Source organism: Danio rerio, chromosome 18, assembly GCF_049306965.1.
Source record: "Danio rerio strain Tuebingen ecotype United States chromosome 18, GRCz12tu, whole genome shotgun sequence".
Classification (NCBI taxonomy): domain Eukaryota; kingdom Metazoa; phylum Chordata; class Actinopteri; order Cypriniformes; family Danionidae; genus Danio; species Danio rerio.
In genome coordinates, this window is record NC_133193.1 from 4,820,542 (window position 1) to 4,840,000 (window position 19,459).

A 19,459-nucleotide genomic window follows, 5' to 3' on the forward strand; every position below is an offset into this window, starting at 1 on the left:
AAACGTATGAGATCTGAGAGCCACACAGTGAAGGCCCCAAGGCCCACACAAGCAGAAATGCCCCATCCCGATACAATATATGCTTTGTGCATGAGGGATGGTGAGTGGGACGACACTGAGGACACAGTTTGAAGATGCCATTCATTTACACACCAATTATACATTAAAAAAGTCTTAGTCTCAGTAGTTGCTATGTTTTTGAAAGATGATATGTATGAAACATAAAAATACAACAAAAAAAGAAAAATTGTGGAACATTACAATGAAATGTCACTGTAAAAATATTTTTATGTGAATGATTTTAAAATGTGATTTGTTATTATACGATTCTAAGATTATTTTTTCAGTATCATATAACAACTATTATTATTATTATTGATATTATTATTATAGTCATTATTAAATTGCTATGCTAGTTATCCGCATTAAAATATATGTGCTGCCTACTATCATTTTGGAAACTGACATTATCGTCAATAAAATATTGAATATTCAATTATTATTATTATTATTTTTCAATATAATTAATAAAATATTTGTATGTTTTTTATAACATTAAATATGACTTTAATAATGGTATTTCTTAAAATTATATAATAAAAAACTAAATATTAATCAATTATATATACTATTATTATGTTTCATATTTATGCGAATGATTCAAAGATAAATTTTCAGCATTATTATTTTTATTATTATTATTATTACTACTACTACTACAACTACTATTATGTTATACCTATTATTATTATTACTAGTATTATTATTATTATTATCATTATTATAAAATTTCTTTGGATTATCATATATATATATATATATATATATATATATATATATATATATATATATATATATATATATATATATATATATATATATATATATATATATATATATAATAGATGTTCTGCCAGTTATCATTTAAAAAAAAAAAAATTTTTTTTTGATTCGCTGATAAATTAAAAAAGTTAAATATGTTCTAATGTTTAAAATAATGATAATAATAATAATAATAATAATATATGCTACTAGTATTATGTTTAATAATATAAAAAACATTTATTATTGCACTTAAATTGCAATATAGTTGATCATACATGTGATATTAAGAAACACAAATAATAACAAATAACTTTGAATGAGTTAATATTATCATATATAATAATAATTATTATAATTTTAATTATTAAAAAAGCTTTTATACGCAAATAAACAAATAATAAACAAATAAATAAATAAAAATATTGTATGCATATTGCATAGCTCATGAATAAAAGCATTCATAATTATATTAATAATAATAACAACAACATTAATATTATTATTAACAACAACAACATCAACAACAGTATTGATATTAATAACAACAACAACAATATTAATAATAATAATAATTATTATTATTATTATTATTTATTATTATTATTATTGTTATTATTATCATTATTGTTGTTGTTATGATTATTAATATCAATATTGTTGTTGTTGTTTTTTTAATATTGATACTATTATTATTAATTATTAATAAGATAATCTTACAATCAGTAAAAACCACATGAAATGTAGTACGCATTAAAGTTATCCTGGAGTCAAATTCCCACTTCACTTCAAAATGAAAACCAAACTACGACTTGGTGACTAAAACAAAAACACATCTCCATTCCAGCAGATTCCACAGAGACATTTGTGCTTTCTCTCAATTTATTTCATGTAAAACAGACGGTTCTTTTCCATGTTGCCCAAACTTGTGGTGAAAACACTAATCCAGAGTCAAAGCGGATGAAATATAGATGTGGAACCCACATCACAAGAACATCTGCGGCACTCGGCCTTTATAAAAAGACAACACGACCACAACACAGAGATGATAGTGGATAGAAATACACACTAATCCCACCCTGCATTTATAAATCAGGCCTTCTTCGACATGACGAGCAAATATGCTTTTTAATAACCGCACACGGCAAGTCCAGAGATGTGAATTCAGGGGATATAAATGTTGGGGATTCTTTAGGGAAAGTGGATGAAGTTTTCTCTCCGCATAAGCAAAACACAGCACTGCAATTACAGAGGGTGGAGCCATTATAATGACAGACAGCAGAAACACCAGGACAAAAACACAAGAATGCTGATATTATCATAACCATAACCATTAGTGGTGCTTGGTGAGGCAAAAATGGTAACACTTTACAATAGGGGTGCATTAGTTAATGTAACATGCTCTTTTTAAATGAAAATAACGCTGCTCATTGTTAATTCTTATAAACTCCCAATGCATTAACTAATGTTTAATGGCTGTCTGGAATACTCAGTTCTGATTGCTCAGTAGTGACATTTAAGGTATGTTAAGCAGAGATAACAACCGATAAATAATGCGTTGATTCGTGTATACTCCATCGGCTGTTTTAGTTTCTGTCAGCTTTGTGTTTTTGACTGTTTGGCGCCATCTTGTGTCTGAATAATGCACAGGTTAGTGTATACACCATCAGCTGTTTTAAACCCTGTCCGCTTTTCGTTTTTGACTGTTTGGCATCATGTTGTACCTGAATAATGTGCAGGTTAGTGTATAATCTATCAGCTGTTTTTGTTTCTGTCAGCTTTGCATTTTTGAATATTTGGCGCCATCTTGTGTCAGAATAATGTGCAGGTTAGTGTATACTCCATCAGCTGTTTTCAACCGTCAGCTTTGCGTTTTTGACTGTTTGGTGCCATCTTGTGACTAAATAATGCACAGGTTAGTGCATACTCCATCAGCTGTTTTTGTTTCTGTCAGTTTTGCATTTTTAAATATTTGGCGCCATCTTGTGTCTGAATAATGTGCAGGTTAGTGTATACTCCATCAGCTGTTTTCGTTTCTGTCTGCTTTACATTTTTGATTGTTTGGCGCTATGTTGTATTTGAATAATGTGCAGGTTAGTGTATACTCCATCAGCTGTTTTTGTTTCTGTCAGTTTTGCATTTTTAAATATTTGGCGCCATCTTGTGTCTGAATAATGTGCTGGTTAGTGTATACTCCATCAGCTGTTTTAGTTTCTGTCAGCTTTGTGTTTTTGACTGTTTGGCGCCATCTTGTGTCTGAATAATGTTCAGGTTAGTGTATACTCAATTAGCTGTCTCATCCCTGTCAGCTTTGCGTTTTTGACTGTTTGGCGCCATCTTGTGTCTGAATAATGCACAGGTTAGTGTATACTCCATCAGCTGTTTTAAACCCTGTCCGCTTTTCGTTTTTGACTGTTTGGCATCATGTTGTACCTGAATAATGTGCAGGTTAGTGTATAATCTATCAGCTGTTTTTGTTTCTGTCAGCTTTGCATTTTTGAATATTTGGCGCCATCTTGTGTCAGAATAATGTGCAGGTTAGTCTATACTCCATCAGCTGTTTTCAACCATCAGCTTTGCGTTTTTGACTGTTTGGTGCCATCTTGTGACTAAATAATGCACAGATTAGTGTATACTCCATCAGCTGTTTTTGTTTCTGTCAGTTTTGCATTTTTAAATATTTGGCGCCATCTTGTGTCTGAATAATGTGCAGGTTAGTGTATACTCCATCAGCTGTTTTCGTTTCTGTCTGCTTTGCGTTTTTGATTGTTTGGCGCTATGTTGTATTTGAATAATGTGCAGGTTAGTGTATACTCCATCAGCTGTTTTCATTTCTGTCAGCTTTGCATTTTCGAATATTTGGCATCATCTTGTGTCTGAATAATGCACAGGTTAGTGTATACTCAATCAGCTGTTTTCGTTTCTGTCAGCTTTGCATTTTTGAATATTTGGCGCCATCTTGTGTCTGAATAATGTGCAGGTTAGTGTAAACTCCATCGGCTGTTTTAGTCTCTGTCAGCTTTGTGTTTTTGACTGTTTGGCGCCATCTTGTGTCTGAATAATGCGCAGGTTAGTGTATACTCCATCAGCTGTTTTCATTTTTGTCAGCTTTGTATTTAATTAAATATTTAATAAACTATTATGGCTCAGAAATATATTTTGTGTCTAATTTGTATGTTTCGTGGCAAGTATCTGTGTAATAATTGGAATAAAGTACATCCAGAATAGTTGTTTTCGTAGAATAACATTAACACTTAATAACAGAACATTAACTAATGATTATCACCATACTGACCCAGTTAATTAATTACATTAAAAGTTGTAAACTGATTTTGATTATGGTAGTTTTAATGTTTAATTATGCAAATGAGACATTATTTTATTAAATATGAGCTCATTTGCATACATTGAGCACAAAAATGTGAATTGTTCAAAATACTTATTTGTTGATTTTCGTTTCTACATCACACAATTTTCATAAATTGTTGTATCAGGAAAATAATGTATGAACATATAAAGTCAAATAAAAATGATTATTATAATAAAGGTATCATTACAATTGCTACACGATATAAAACACTTATCAACAATAATTTTTTGTAATATTATAAAACAAATGATAATGAATAACTTTTAATATAAGAGCAGCTTAAAAGGAGATTTAGGGTTCAGTACAGGAGGAGAAAAAAACTGCATTTAAAAATATGTATTATTATTTAAATCTACAGATTCAAATTCACAACGTGATAAAACAAAACATTTAAAAATCCATTTCAAAGATTTCTTTGCATTAGATTAAGATAAACATTTGGAAAAGTCGAAATGCACAAATATGACGGTTGTGTTTTTGCTTTAACTTCACTATTATTAGCGCTCATACTGTAAATTGGGGGGTTTGTTTTAAACCTCAAACCCCAAGTCTGATATTTTGGCCTGTTCACCGGATATAAAGGATACATTAAAGCTTGAAGCTGTTATTTCACTTAGCTCCTGGATTATTTTCTTCAGTCGAACAATACTTGAAACGTAAAAGAGACTTGAGGCATATTTAGAAACCAGAAACCACAAGAAAATAAAAGTGCTGGACTCTTTTTACCCTATAGACTAATAAAAACAGCTAAATATCATCTGGAACAACCACATGAGAAGAAAAAACGCCCTGGAAAACATGGGAAAAAAATAAATTAATAAAACTATTTTATTAATTTTTCTAAACTTTTATTTTTTTTCTAATTTTAACAAATTTAAAAATAGCCTAAATATTTGTTTATGGTTCATTATGTCTGTATTGTTTATTTTATAAATAATACTCATGTATTTGTTTTCTAAAAAAATATTCATAATTATTATTATTACTTCATGTAAATTCATTCTCTAATTTATTTTCCTTCGACTTAGTGCCTTATTTATCAGGGGTAGCCACAGTGGAATGAACAGCCAACTATTCCAGCATATGTTTTACGCAGCGGATGTTCTTCCAGCTGCAACCCAGTACTGAGAAACACACATACACAATCACACATTACGGCCAACTTACTTTATTCAATTCACCTATAGCGCATGTCTTTGGATTGTGGTGGAATAAAAAATTCCATATTATTATTATTATTATTATTGAAAATGTTGCATGTTGGGTGTAACGGTGGTGCAGTGGGTAGCACAATCGCCTCACAGCAAGAAGGTTGCTTGTTCAAGCCTCGGCTGGGTCAGTTGGTAAATCTGAATGGAGTTTGCATGTTCTCCCCGCTTAAGTTCCTACGGATGCACTGGTTTTCCCCACAAGTCTAAACAGATGTGCTATAGGTGAATTGGGTAAGCTAAATTGTCCGCAGTGTATACGTGTGAATGAGTGTGTATGGATGTTTCTCAGTGATTGATTGCAGCTGGAAGCGCATCCGCTGTGTCAAACATATGCTGGATAAGTTGACGGTTCATTCCGCTGTTGCGACCCCAGATTAATAAAGAGACTAAGTCGAAAAGAGAATGATTGAATGAATGAATGTTGCACGTTATAAAAAGTAATAATAATGAAATGTAGCAAAAAATTTTTTTTTAAATATAAATAAATGATGAAAAAAATAAATTATAAATAATAAAAATACCAATAAAAAAGTTATATATATATATATATATATATATATATATATATATATATATATATATATATATATATATATATATATTGTTCATATATCACATATTTCAGAAAATAATGCTAACAGAAAGAATTTTATTTAAGTTTTTATTTTTTATAAATTGTTGTATATCAGGAAAAGTATATATGAACATAGTCAAATAAAAATTATTAAAATAACAAGGGTACTATTACAATTGCTACTCAATATAAAAACACTTAATAATATTTTTATTGTAACATTGTGAAACAAATAATAAAAATAAATAAGTCACCATAGAACAGCTAAAATGGGGATTGTGAAATGTGTAATATTTGTTATTTTTATTATTTGTAAGTAATATATATATGAATGATGAAAAGCTAAATATTTAAATCACAATAATAAGTTATGCGTAAAATGCAACCGACAAAAAAACTTTTGAACAAATATTAGCTGTTGTGCGTTTAATTTGAATATTGGGGTGTTTTTATTTTTAGTTGCACAAAATGTCACTTTTAAACTTAGGGCTGGGCAATACTGCAAAAAAAAAAAAAAAAAACAATACCACAATATCATGTTTCATATCATTCGATATCAATAATTATTGAATATTTTTAATGATACATTTAGGAATGTATACATGTCACTTTAGGTACACTGGAAGCTTCTGTAGCCAAAACAAATTCCTTGTTTGTGTGAAGCACACTTGGCAATAAAACTGATTCTGATTCTGAATATTAGGATTTTTTTTTTATTTAAACACTTTATTTACCAACATTACTAAGGCATTACTACCATTACTAAGGTTTTAATAGTCAAAAACAAAAACAACTAAACAAATTAAACTTGATTAATAAAATGTTACAAAGTGTGTGCAATAGTAAAGGTAGATCATCATCTGTAAGTTGTCCACAATTATTCAGTAAACCTCAAACTCTGAAAACAAAACAAATTAGGATAATCAAATCTGAGCTTTCAAGTAAAGGAACCAACTATGATTACTCAAACACACAGTGCAACATTAGAAATTGTGGAGTTGTATGACTATATTTCCCTCTATGCTAAAACTCTTTCAGATGGGGTACTAGTGGCTGGGATGCACAAGAAAAGAAACCATAAGGCCACTCTGGCAGCATTGTTTTTTCATTTATCTCCGCTGCTATATGGCCCTCATTTTCGATTGCATTGTTAATCTGACCTGAAGTGACAAGCGCAAGCTTTTTGTTTGTCTGAGGTAATTAGTCAGCCTTTATTAACGAATTGTGTATATTCCATACAAAGAGTGAAGCAGATTGGTTAGTTCTAGCGCTTGGGGCATCGAAAAAAGTTCAGATGTTTTTCAACTAGGTGTACCTGGAAAATGCATGCGCATTACGTGTGCATCACTTGTACATCATTTGCTTGTCGCTCCCATGTGCGCGATGTGAACTTCGCTCTCATGTACGCTTCATGCACGTTGCACTTTGGAAAGGACAAACTGAAACCCTAAGCTTATTGGCATTGCTTCCAAAATGCGCACTCAGCAGCCAAGTTTCAATAAAACTATATCACTTCATACCGAAACTACATACAGAACTTTTTTTATTATCGATACTGACAATGGTATTCGGTCAATAAATATTGAAATCGACCAGCCCAATTTTAACTAATCAAAAAAGTCTTTTTTCCAGCAGAACTTTTCATAAAACTTCCAGGTTTCCTATTTATTTAGGATACAAAAGTTCATTAAGCAAATATATAGTTGAAGTCAAAATGATTAACCCTCCTTTGTTCTTGTCTCAAATATTTCCCAAATGATGTTTAACAGAGAAGGGAAATGTTTACAGTATTTCCTGTAATATTTTTTCTTCCGGAGAAAGCATTATTTGTTTTATTTCGACTAGAATAAAATCAGTTTATAATTTTTTAAAAACCTTTGCGGTCAAAATTATTAGCCCCCTTAAACAATATTTGTTTTGGATTGTCAACAGAACAAACCACTGTTAAATGTCACTTCAAGCTGAATACTAGTATCTTGAAAAATATCAAGTCAAATATTATTCACTGTCATCATGACAAAAATAAAATAAATAAAATATTAGAAATAGGCGAGGCAGTGGCGCAGTAGGTAGTGCTGTCGCCTCACAGCAAGAAGGTCGCTGGGTCGTTGGTTCGAACCTCGGCTCAGTTGGCGTTTCTGTGTTCTCCCTGCCTTCGCATGGGTTTCCTCTGGGTGCTCCGGTTTCCCCCACAGTCCAAAGACTTGTGGTACAGGTGAATTGGGTAGGCTAAATTGTCTGTAGTGTATGAGTGTGTGTGTGAATGTGTGTGTGTGGATGTTTCCTAGGAATGGATTGCGGCAGGAAGGGCATCCGCTGCATAAAAACTTGCTGGATAAGTTGGCGGTTCATTCCACTGTGGCGACCCCGGATTAACAAAGGGACAAAGCCGACAAGAAAATGAATGAATGAGTTATTAGAAATAAGGGATAAAAACTATTACGTTTAGAAATGTGTTGTGTAATGTTATGTAAGTGTGAAAATACAGGAGGGCTAATAATTGTGACTTAAACTGCAAATCGAACTGCTTTATAGTAGTGAAACTGACGCTTGTTTCAGCCAATAAGCCGCAAACATGATAGTAACACACATTAAGGCAGCAAACTTTCCTCTTCCTGTTTCTCAAACTCTCTCCTCCACTGCATGTGTTGAGTTTATCTCCATAAATCAGTGTGATGCAGCAGGCTTACATGGAAGATAAACAGATCAACACACACAAATACTGGAGCGCTGCCAGATGTACCATGGGAAAGGGTGAACTGCATCATTCGGTGACCCTGTTCTCATACTGGAGCTTCATACAGTTACAACCAAACACACCACAAGGCCGAGCACTGCTTTAAAACACCATTTTCAGCAACTTGGTTGAATTCTTGCATACTAATTATTTGATAGTAGACCTGTTATGCCCCTTTTTACAAGATAAGTCTCTAAAATAAGTCTCTGATGTCTCTAGAGTGTCCCAAATAATGTTTATAACTCTAGTCTTTCATCCTATTTGTGGCATTTTGGTGGCTGCCGCTTTTAAATGTAGGAGTTAATGTAAGCTGTTCTGTGCAAACACTAAATTTTGCTCTAGTCTACAGAGTTCTAGTTCTGTTAACTCTGCTAAACTAGAATGAATAAAACCAAAACCAAACTAAATAGAACTGTGTCCACAAAATAAAAACGAGTCAGCAAAACACACATCCGAAAACACCACGGATATTCAGAATCCGTCGCTCTGAGGAGCTGCATGTGGAAAAACAAGAAGATATCCGAGCCAAGAGCACTTAGCAGACCACACAAAAAAAAGAGAAACACATAAACAGAACAGGACATGAATCTGGTCTTCTGAAACGTCTGTATTCATAAATAGAAAAGTATGGGAAAACATATTTGTGTGTGTGTTTGGAGACCGGCTCATACTGTTGCTATAACAGCTTTCACAACACACTTATCTTCCACAATGTGACGCATTTCCAGGTCAATCTAAAAATTCAGTAGAAAGCAATGTAGGTGAGACTTGACTTTAGCCTTCAGGACAGGGACAAACCATCTAGCAACTGCTCAGAACACCCTAGCAACCCACACAAAATACCCTAGCAACCATACATAGTAGAGCATAGCAACCGCAAAGAACATCCTCACAACCACACAAAACACCACAGCAACCACAACAAACAAACCTTAGCAATGGCAGAAAACCCCCTAGCAACAACGTATAATACCTTAGCAACCATATATACAACAACCGGCCATCCACAAACTAGCAACCCCAAGAAACACCCTAGAACCAAAGAACACACTAGGATTCACACAGAATACCCAAGCAACCACAGGAAACACCCTAGCAACAGCAGAACACTCTACCAACCACACAGAATACCCTAGCAACCATATATAAAACAACCATGAAACCACACATCGAACACCCTAGCAATGACACAGAACCACTAGCAACCCCAAGAACGCATATAGCAAAATACCCTAGCAACCATACATAGTATAGCATAGCATAGCAACCGCAAAGAACATCCTCACAACCACACAAAACACCACAGCAACCACAACAAACAAACCTTAGCAATGGCAGAAAACCCCCTAGCAACAACGTATAATACCTTAGCAACCATATATACAACAACCAGCCATCCACAAACTAGCAACCCCAAGAAACACCCTAGAACCAAAGAACACACTAGCATTCACACAGAACACCCAAGCAACCACAGGAAACACCCTAGCAACAGCAGAACACTCTACCAACCACACAGAATACCCTAGCAACCATATATAAAACAACCATGAAACCACACATCGAACACCCTAGCAATGACACAGAACCACTAGCAACCCCAAGAACGCATATAGCAAAATACCCTAGCAACCATACATAGTATAGCATAGCATAGCAACCGCAAAGAACATCCTCACAACCACACAAAACACCACAGCAACCACAACAAACAAACCTTAGCAATGGCAGAAAACCCCCTAGCAACAACGTATAATACCTTAGCAACCATATATACAACAACCGGCCATCCACAAACTAGCAACCCCAAGAAACACCCTAGAACCAAAGAACACACTAGCATTCACACAGAACACCCAAGCAACCACAGGAAACACCCTAGCAACAGCAGAACACTCTACCAACCACACAGAATACCCTAGCAACCATATATAAAACAACCATGAAACCACACATCGAACACCCTAGCAATGACACAGAACCACTAGCAACCCCAAGAACGCATATAGCAAAATACCCTAGCAACCATACATAGTATAGCATAGCATAGCAACCGCAAAGAACATCCTCACAACCACACAAAACACCACAGCAACCACAACAAACAAACCTTAGCAATGGCAGAAAACCCCCTAGCAACAACGTATAATACCTTAGCAACCATATATACAACAACCAGCCATCCACAAACTAGCAACCCCAAGAAACACCCTAGAACCAAAGAACACACTAGCATTCACACAGAACACCCAAGCAACCACAGGAAACACCCTAGCAACAGCAGAACACTCTACCAACCACACAGAATACCCTAGCAACCATATATAAAACAACCATGAAACCACACATCGAACACCCTAGCAATGACACAGAACCACTAGCAACCCCAAGAACGCATATAGCAAAATACCCTAGCAACCATACATAGTATAGCATAGCATAGCAACCGCAAAGAACATCCTCACAACCACACAAAACACCACAGCAACCACAACAAACAAACCTTAGCAATGGCAGAAAACCCCCTAGCAACCATATATATAGCAACCATATATAAAACAACCATGAAACCACACATCGAACACCCTAGCAATGACACAGAACCACAAGCAACCCCAAGGAACGCCCTAGCAACCCTAGCATTCACACAGACCTGCCAAGCAACCACAGGAAACACCCCAGCAATGACACAGAACACTTAGCAACCACATGAAACACCCTAGAAACAGCAGAACACCCTATCAAAACTCTGGCTCAGACTCTGCTATTGGTTGGGGAAATTCCAAAACAAACCATTACGATTGGCTTAAGATTGGCAGCGCAAAATTCGGGACATTGCAACCTGCAGAACCTGGGAACTTTAAAAAAAAATTAAATAAGCCTTAGTATATACTCAGACAAGATGACATAACATCGAAACTGGATGCTAAATATGTCTATTATTATTCCATTAAATAATTAGCTTTATTATAAATAATATACACTGCTTATAATTGTGGGGCAACACAGTGCTGCAGTAGGTAGTGCTGTCGGCTCACAGCGAGAAGGTCGCTGGTTCGAACCTCGGCTTAGTTGGCGTCCTCCCTGCGTTCGCGTGGGTTTCCTCCGGGTGCTCCGGTTTCCCCCGCAGTCCAAAGACATGCGGTACAGGTGAATTGGATAGGCTAAATTGCCCGTAGTGTATGAGTGTGTGTGTGTGTGTGTGTGTGTGTAGGTGTGTGTGTGTATGTTTCCCAGAGATGGGCTGCGGATGGAAGGGCATCCGCTGCGTAAAAAACTTGCTGGATAGGTTGGCGGTTCATTCCACTGTGGGGACCCCGGATTACTTAAGGGACTAAGCTGACAAGAAAATGAATGAATGAATGTTTATAATTGTCATTTTTTATAATTATTATGGTCTGTTTTACCCCTTTGGTCATAAATTTCTCATTTATTGCATACTTTACAACTTTAGTCATGTAAATATACTACAAATTTTAGGTTAGGGATAAAGTACACCCAGAAAGTTGTTATCTCAGAATAAAGCCTGACAGGTTTATCGGCAGCCTGATATGAAGAGGAGCACTGTTGTATCAGACTGAAGGGCTTTATTCTGAGATAACAACCATCTCGTATGTATTTTATCCCACTTATTACATGGCTACTAGCCACAGAACATAAGTATTACCCAAAAAACATTGTTCTGAGCCATAATCGCTTATTAATTCTTTAATTTGCTGACAGAGAGGAAAACAGCTGATGGAGTATACACTAACCAGTACATTATTCAGACACAAGATGGCACCAAACAGTCAAAAACGCAAAGCTGATGGTGAAGGTGATTTCAAAATAATCCTGTGTTATTTATCGATTGTTATCTTGGAATAACATACTTTGGAACCTCTTAACTGACCAATCAGAATCGAGTGTTCAAGACAGCCATGTAATTATCATAGTTAAAGTGCTTAAAGTCATGTCAATAACTTGAGTTTTAAAGAAGCCTGAGAGATGGGTATTCGGATTATGGAAGTGATGAATAAATTCTGGCTTTGGAAAAAAATATCTGTGAGCCCTCATTTACTAACAGAGCTCCTGCAAAAACAACCTCTCTGATCACTTTCTCCTCCATTAATCTGCTGTGAGAGTCGATCCCAGCACTGCTTTACCCTCATCTGCACGACAGAACGCATGAGCTTAACTCATAAAAACATGTACCCTCATGTCTACACGGACCACCAACAGAAGAAAACAGCAGGAGACTCGGGTGATGATAGATACGGATTTCAATCTGCATTTGTTTATTTATTTTTTGTTCATTAAAAAGAACCAAACCTTTTTTTTTTTGGAGAGAAATGGGCTTTTTACAGCTTTCCTATAGTTAAACAGTTGATCTTTGCCATGTTTTTAACCATTTAGCTGATCTCCAGGTCTGGAGGGAGCACTTTTAGCTTAGCTTAGCATAAAGCATTGATACGGATTAGACCGTTAGCATCTCGCTCAAAAGGGGTTTCGACAGCTTTCCTATTTAAAGCTGGATTCTTCTGTAGTAACATTGTATACTAAGACTCACAGAAAATAAAAGGTTGCTATTTTATAGGCCACATGGACAAGAACTATACTCTCAATCTGGAGTAATAATCAAGGAACTTTGCTGCAGTACCATGGCTGAAACAGGAGCAATGAAATGACGCAGTGCAAATACGAAATTGTGGGTAGGGTATTTTTATGAAGAAAATACACATTTGCAGAGCTTCAAATGAGATTTTATAATGAAGAAGTGAGTGGGAGCATCAGTAAATAAACATACGAGCATTTTTTTTAATTTTTACAATGAGTCAAGGTGTCGTTACTGCAATATACACAGTAATCCAGTATATAATTATACAGCAGTAAATTAACATTGATTGTCCTGTTTGGAAGGACAGTTTAAACTATTTTTTTCTGACACAGTATAAAGGTAATTACAACACTTGAAAACTAATTACAACGTTTTCAGCTCACATTAAATCACACAATTGCAACTTGCTGAAAACGGCAAATCTTCATCACATTTTCTATTCAAAATGTTTTGGGTTACTCATCTCAAAACTCAAGATAACTTTCTCAGTATTTCCAGAGTTTACATCTTGCAATTTTTGCTATTTGCAAATTTAAGATTGTGACAATTCAGGTAAACAAAATACTTAAGTTGTTTCACAAAGTTTACATCAAAATTTTCTTCAAAAGAACTCAAAATGTACAATTTTTCCCATTATTTTCAGAGTTTATATCTTGCAAAATTATAGCTTTTTGCTCATGCATTTTACATTGTAACATAATTCAAATTTTGTTAAGCAAAAATCTAAATTCGTTTTGTTTTAACCATTTTTTTCACATTTTCTTTCAACATTCAGCTCAATGTTCTTCAAATATTTGAGATTATATTTTATGATTCTCACTTTCTATAAAACAGGTTTAAAGTTTTTCCATTAAAAAAGTTTAAACTCAAAGCTGCAAGAAAATGGAGTTCAAGACATTCACTTTTTGCGAGTCATGGACTCTTAACTTTGAGAACAAAAATTGTAAAATGTAATCCCGGAGTTTTGAAGTAAAAGTTTGAACAGAAGTCTAAACTTAAAAATTCGGTTAAAAAAATCAGATTTGCCAGAAATTCAGAATTTTACTTAAAAAAAAAATCTGAATTGTGGGACAATGGCAAATTTGTAAAGATGTAAGCTGTAAATATTGGGGAAAAATACAAAAAAAACTGTGTATTAAAAATATTTAAGAACATTAAATATTTACAAGTAAAAAGCAACTGACAAAAAAAAGAAGGTAAATATTTTTGAACAAATGCTTGCTCTTGTGCATTTGCAATTTGTGAAAATTAAAACACAAAGTATAAACATTTTGAGTTGTTAGTAAAGAGTTTTGCATATTAAAATTTTGATCTGATTTACGAGACAAATTAAAAATTTTTCTTTAAAAATCTGAATTGTGAGAAATTGTATATAGTCTAAATATATTGGAGGGGTAAAGAGAAAAGAGTTTAGGAAAAAATTGATCCGAGGTGTAAACAAAAAAAGTCTGATTATTAAGAAATTTAGAATTTTGCTTACATTTATACATTTTTACTAAAACAAAATCATAATTGTGTCACAATCTTAAATTTGTAAAAAAAAAAAAAGAAAAGAAAAAGAGGGAAAAAAAGCAAAGAGCAAAAAGCCAAGATTTCAAGGTGTCAACTCTAAAAATAGTTGTGAGAATAGTGTTCTTAAAAAACAACAGACACACACAAAAGAAAACTATAAATCAGTCACACCTGTCTGTTTATTTCTTTTTTACTCCACTCTGAAATAAATGAATCATTGGATTTACTTTTTTTAAAGTTAAGTGGTTGCAAGCAATTTATATGGGCAGAATTAAAACAAACATATTAAGTTTTGGTAATAAACATTACTAAATTGCATTTGTTTGTTTAAACTCAGCCCATGTTAATTATTTGCAATCACTTACCTTAAAAAAAAGTAAATCCAATGAATCATTTTTAGTGCATGGCAGAATTAAGCTTGTATATGAGGTGTATGCTTATATGTGCATTAAAGCAGCTCATCATCCTGTTAATTTCTCCCTCACTCTCTACTGAAAGCCCTTTTGCAGGAACATTGTGGAGGCATGAAGTCATTTTTGTCGTTCTTCCAGAAATGAGATTCAGCCCTGATATCAGGTACACTGACAGGGAGGGAAGGAGGGAGTAAATGGATGACAGGAGGGCTTGGAAAAGAAAAGAAAAGTGATACTCTGAAATGAAAGGAGGAGGAAAACGAAGGAGTGATTGAATGTAAATGAAGCGAGTGGAAAAGAGCACAGGAACATGGAGGAAAAGAGAAAAAGGGTTCTAGTTGTTCCCTGTTGTTTTCGTTTTAAACAGGCAGCAGGAATGTGGCCTTCCTTTACCTCACCACTGCAAAACGGCCATGAAGAGAGAGAGAGAGAGAGAGAGAGAGAGAGAGAGACTGATTATTATTATTATTTAGATATTTTTATCCTAAAATGTTGATTGTTAAATGTAGATTATACTGATTTATATTTTTTACAGCTGCTATTTACTGTGTTTACTATGATTTATTTTTTTACTTTATTAGTCTAGATTTTTATTACCAATTTTTTTAAATGTAATATAGCATAATTATTTAATAATATAGTATATAATATAGTATAACTATAGCAGAATTATTAAATAATAATAAAACTGTACAGAAATACAAAGAGAAAGATCAAATCAAAATCCCCTGGTATTCAATAAACATACAAATACTGTTTCAAGAGTTAAACACTTAGCTGATGATTGATTATAGAGCTTGTGTGGCATGCTGTCCCGGGAGAAAGTGCTGAGCTCATAAGATCCTTGAGCCCGGGGCTCCCTCCCGTTTGCAAGGCTAGAGGGGAGTTTGAGCTCAGGTAGATCTGGAGAACTCCCCTGCTGTAGTAGCTAATGAACAGATAGTGATTGGTCTTAAGAGATAACTACTTACTGGGAGCATGTCTGTGGTGCCAATTTGGATTAGTCAATTAACTTAAGTTGCATGTTTTTGGACTGGTTGAGGAAACCGGTGAACCTGGGGGAAACCCACGTGAGCACGGGGAGAACATGTAAACTCCGCACAGAAACGTCAGCTGGCTTGGTAAGGACTAGAACGAATGACGTTCTTGTTGTGAGGCAACAGTACTGACCACTAGGCCACCGTGCCACCCATCTAGTAAAAGAGGAGGAGTAGGGGTGGAAGGGGGGGGGGGTTCTTTAAAACGAAGATCTCGGTCATATGGAACTTAGGACATTTATAGTGGCTTAGGAATCGTCTGATTGGTGAATCATAAATTGAGAATTGCTGGGCCAGCTGCAAGCAATACGCATGCGATCCTCTCGAAATTAGTTTATAAATAAACTTCACATAATAAAAGATGCAGTAGGTGATCTGGCTAAATGCTAACCGGTTAGCATGATATATGTCTGAAACACAGTTCTTCCCTGCCGCTCAAAGCCACACCTCCTGAAATCACGAACGCGCCCCTTAAAGAAGACAGTAGACAACCCACTAGAGATCATGTCATCCGCCAGTTAGAAAACTTCCCAATTCCCAACGAAAAACTGTATTATCTAGCACGATTTCATTTTAGTAGCAAGCAAAACTTGTCACAATGTGCAATATTTCAAGCAAGCAAGGATAGCTGGTCTCACTCTCTCATGTGCTTTGTCCTAAAGTGACTACTGTATGCTTAAGTCTGATCTATACTTCTGCGTCAAGCGGACGTGTGTGCTAAGGCGCAGCCTACGCGTGGACCTCGCCATGGCCGCTGGCGACGCTAACGCGCACCTCCCAAAAAGTAACTACAGGTCGCAATGACGCGTAGCGCAAGCTCTGTGATTGGTCGGCTTGGTACCGCTAATGAGTGTGGGCGGAGGTGAGAGCCGCACAAGCCAGATGCAGCATGTGTTTACAAGTGTGGAGTCCCGTAAAGGAGCTCCGAGTGTTTACAAGTGTGGAGTCCCGTAAAGGAGCTCCAGAAGAAAACTGTTGTTTTGCGTTTACTTTTTAATTAAATTTGTTGCACGTCCGCCGATTCCATCCTCAAAATGAGCGAGTTTGAGCTACTTGTACATTAAGGTAGCGCTCAGAAAAAAACAAAACACCAGCGAAGAAACTCGACACAGAGTAACTTAAACACTGCCAGCTAGCATTTCGGAAGTGTTATTGCAAAGTCTGCTACTGTCTATCGGAGGTCGCATTTCAGTCACGGACACACACTTTGTGAGCCTTCCTGAATGAATTGATGTAATGTAATGTAATGTAATGTGTATTTTTTATATAGCGCATTTATTATGTATGGCCATACACCCAAAGCGCTTCACAATCATGAGGGGGGGGTCTCTCCACACCACCACCAGTGTGCAGCATCCACTTGGATGATGCGACGGCTGCCACAGGACAACGGCGCCAGTGCACTCACCACACACCAGCTATTGGTGGAGTGGAGGGACAGTGATAGAGCCAATTCGGTGGAGAGGGGATGATTGGGAGGCCATGATTGTAAGGGCCGATAGAGGGACTTTGGCCAGGACACCGGGGTTACACCCCTGCTCTTTCACGAGAAGTGCCATGGGATTTTTAATGACCACAGAGAGTCAGGACCTCGGTTTAACGTCTCATCCGAAAGACGGCGCTCACTGACAGTTTAGTGTCCCCTTCACTTTTACTGGGGCATTAGGACTCACGCAGACCACAGGTTGAGCGCCCCCTGCTGGCCTCACTAACACCACTTCCAACAGCAACCTAGTGTTCCGTAGTGGTCTCCCATCCAGGTACTGACCACACTCAGCCCTGCTTAGCTTTAGTGAGTAACCGGTCTTGGGCTGCAGGGTGACATGGCTGTGATGAAATACGATGCAACCCAGAGTGCTGAAATATAACTATCACTGCTAAACCGGCAGTGGGCGGGTTAAAAGCAGCCGCTTCGCGTGATGTAACACTTAACAAGCGGATACTGCTGACTTAAATGAGGACGGAGGGTTCTCAATCTTTGGGATGCTCGCCATGTTTCCTCACGTTCTTCTTCAACTAGCTCAACTTTTGCAGGCAGGTGTCATGTTAGTGGAAAGGTAAACACAGGGTATGGCGCGATTCTCCCTTATCACACGCGACACAGGATCATGGATCTGAGTGTCGTGATTTCGGTTTCATATCGCGTATCGTTACAGCCCTACTACATTTGTATATGTTTTAGCTGCAGTGCAAGCGCAGAACAGAAATGACATTTATTAATTTTCTTGTCGGCTTAGTCCCTTTATTAATCCGGGGTCCCCACAGCGGAATGAACCGCCAACTTATCCAGCAAGTTTTTACGCAGCGGATGCCCTTCCAGCCGCAACCCATCTCTGGGAAACATCCACACACACATTCACACACACACTCATACACTACGGACAATTTAGCCTACCCAATTCACCTGTACCGCATGTCTTTGGACTGTGGGGGAAACCGGAGCACCCGAAGGCAGGGAGAACATGCAAACTCCACAAAGAAATGCCAACTGAGCCGAGGTTCGAACCGAGGCACTACCTACTGCGCCACTGCCTCACCACAGAATTGACATGCTGTTGTGTAAATAAGATATTGCATACAGCTATTTAGCTTGTTTATTAAAAAAAATTGTGATCTGGCGCTATATAGATAATACAATTAACGTGACTTCATGGGGGGGGGAAAGGGGGGCAGCTGTAAACCTCCTACCACCCCCCACCCCCCACCCCCCCTTGAAGTAACGTTAATCGAATTATCTATATAGCGCCAGATCACAATTTTTTTAATAAACAAGCTAAAGTAGTGCCCCCCCGCCCCCCCTCCCTTCCTTTATATAATGGTAGGGGAAACACTTAAGAATGTTCACTTAGCATGTCTCCTCAATATCTGCAAATATATTATATTTTATGCTTTAGAAAAGTCAAAAACAGCACCTTTAACAAATAATAAAGCATTTAGAAATACAAAAATACAATGATAGATCATTCCTAATATCAGAAGGGACACTATTAGCAAGCTTCAGTGTGAGAAAATCTGTAGATGTAATCGAAAACCTCCAGACTTGACATTAAAACACCCTGATTTCTGGAGGACTTCCATTTGCAACGCTTTACCTGATGAAGACCATGTCGGTCGAAACGTAGTGTTTTTGTAATTTTGACTAATAAAATTTTTTGAGAGCTAAAGTGGCAGTGTGCCGACCTACTT

The 19,459-nt window shown here is 36.2% G+C and overlaps 1 protein-coding gene and 1 long non-coding RNA gene across 4 annotated transcripts in view; both read right to left on the reverse strand.

Annotated features, from left to right (window-relative positions):
- The window catches only part of arhgef17 (Rho guanine nucleotide exchange factor (GEF) 17), a 163,164-nt gene that overhangs the window by 129,061 nt on the left and 14,644 nt on the right, over positions 1–19,459 (reverse strand). The gene's annotated exons all lie outside the window — the stretch shown is intronic.
- The window catches only part of LOC141378792 (uncharacterized), a 6,422-nt gene continuing 402 nt past the window's right edge, over positions 13,440–19,459 (reverse strand). Inside the window, exon 2 of the long non-coding RNA XR_012394171.1 lies at positions 13,440–15,636. This is a non-coding gene — a long non-coding RNA (uncharacterized lncRNA). The remainder of the gene's footprint in view (positions 15,637–19,459) is intronic.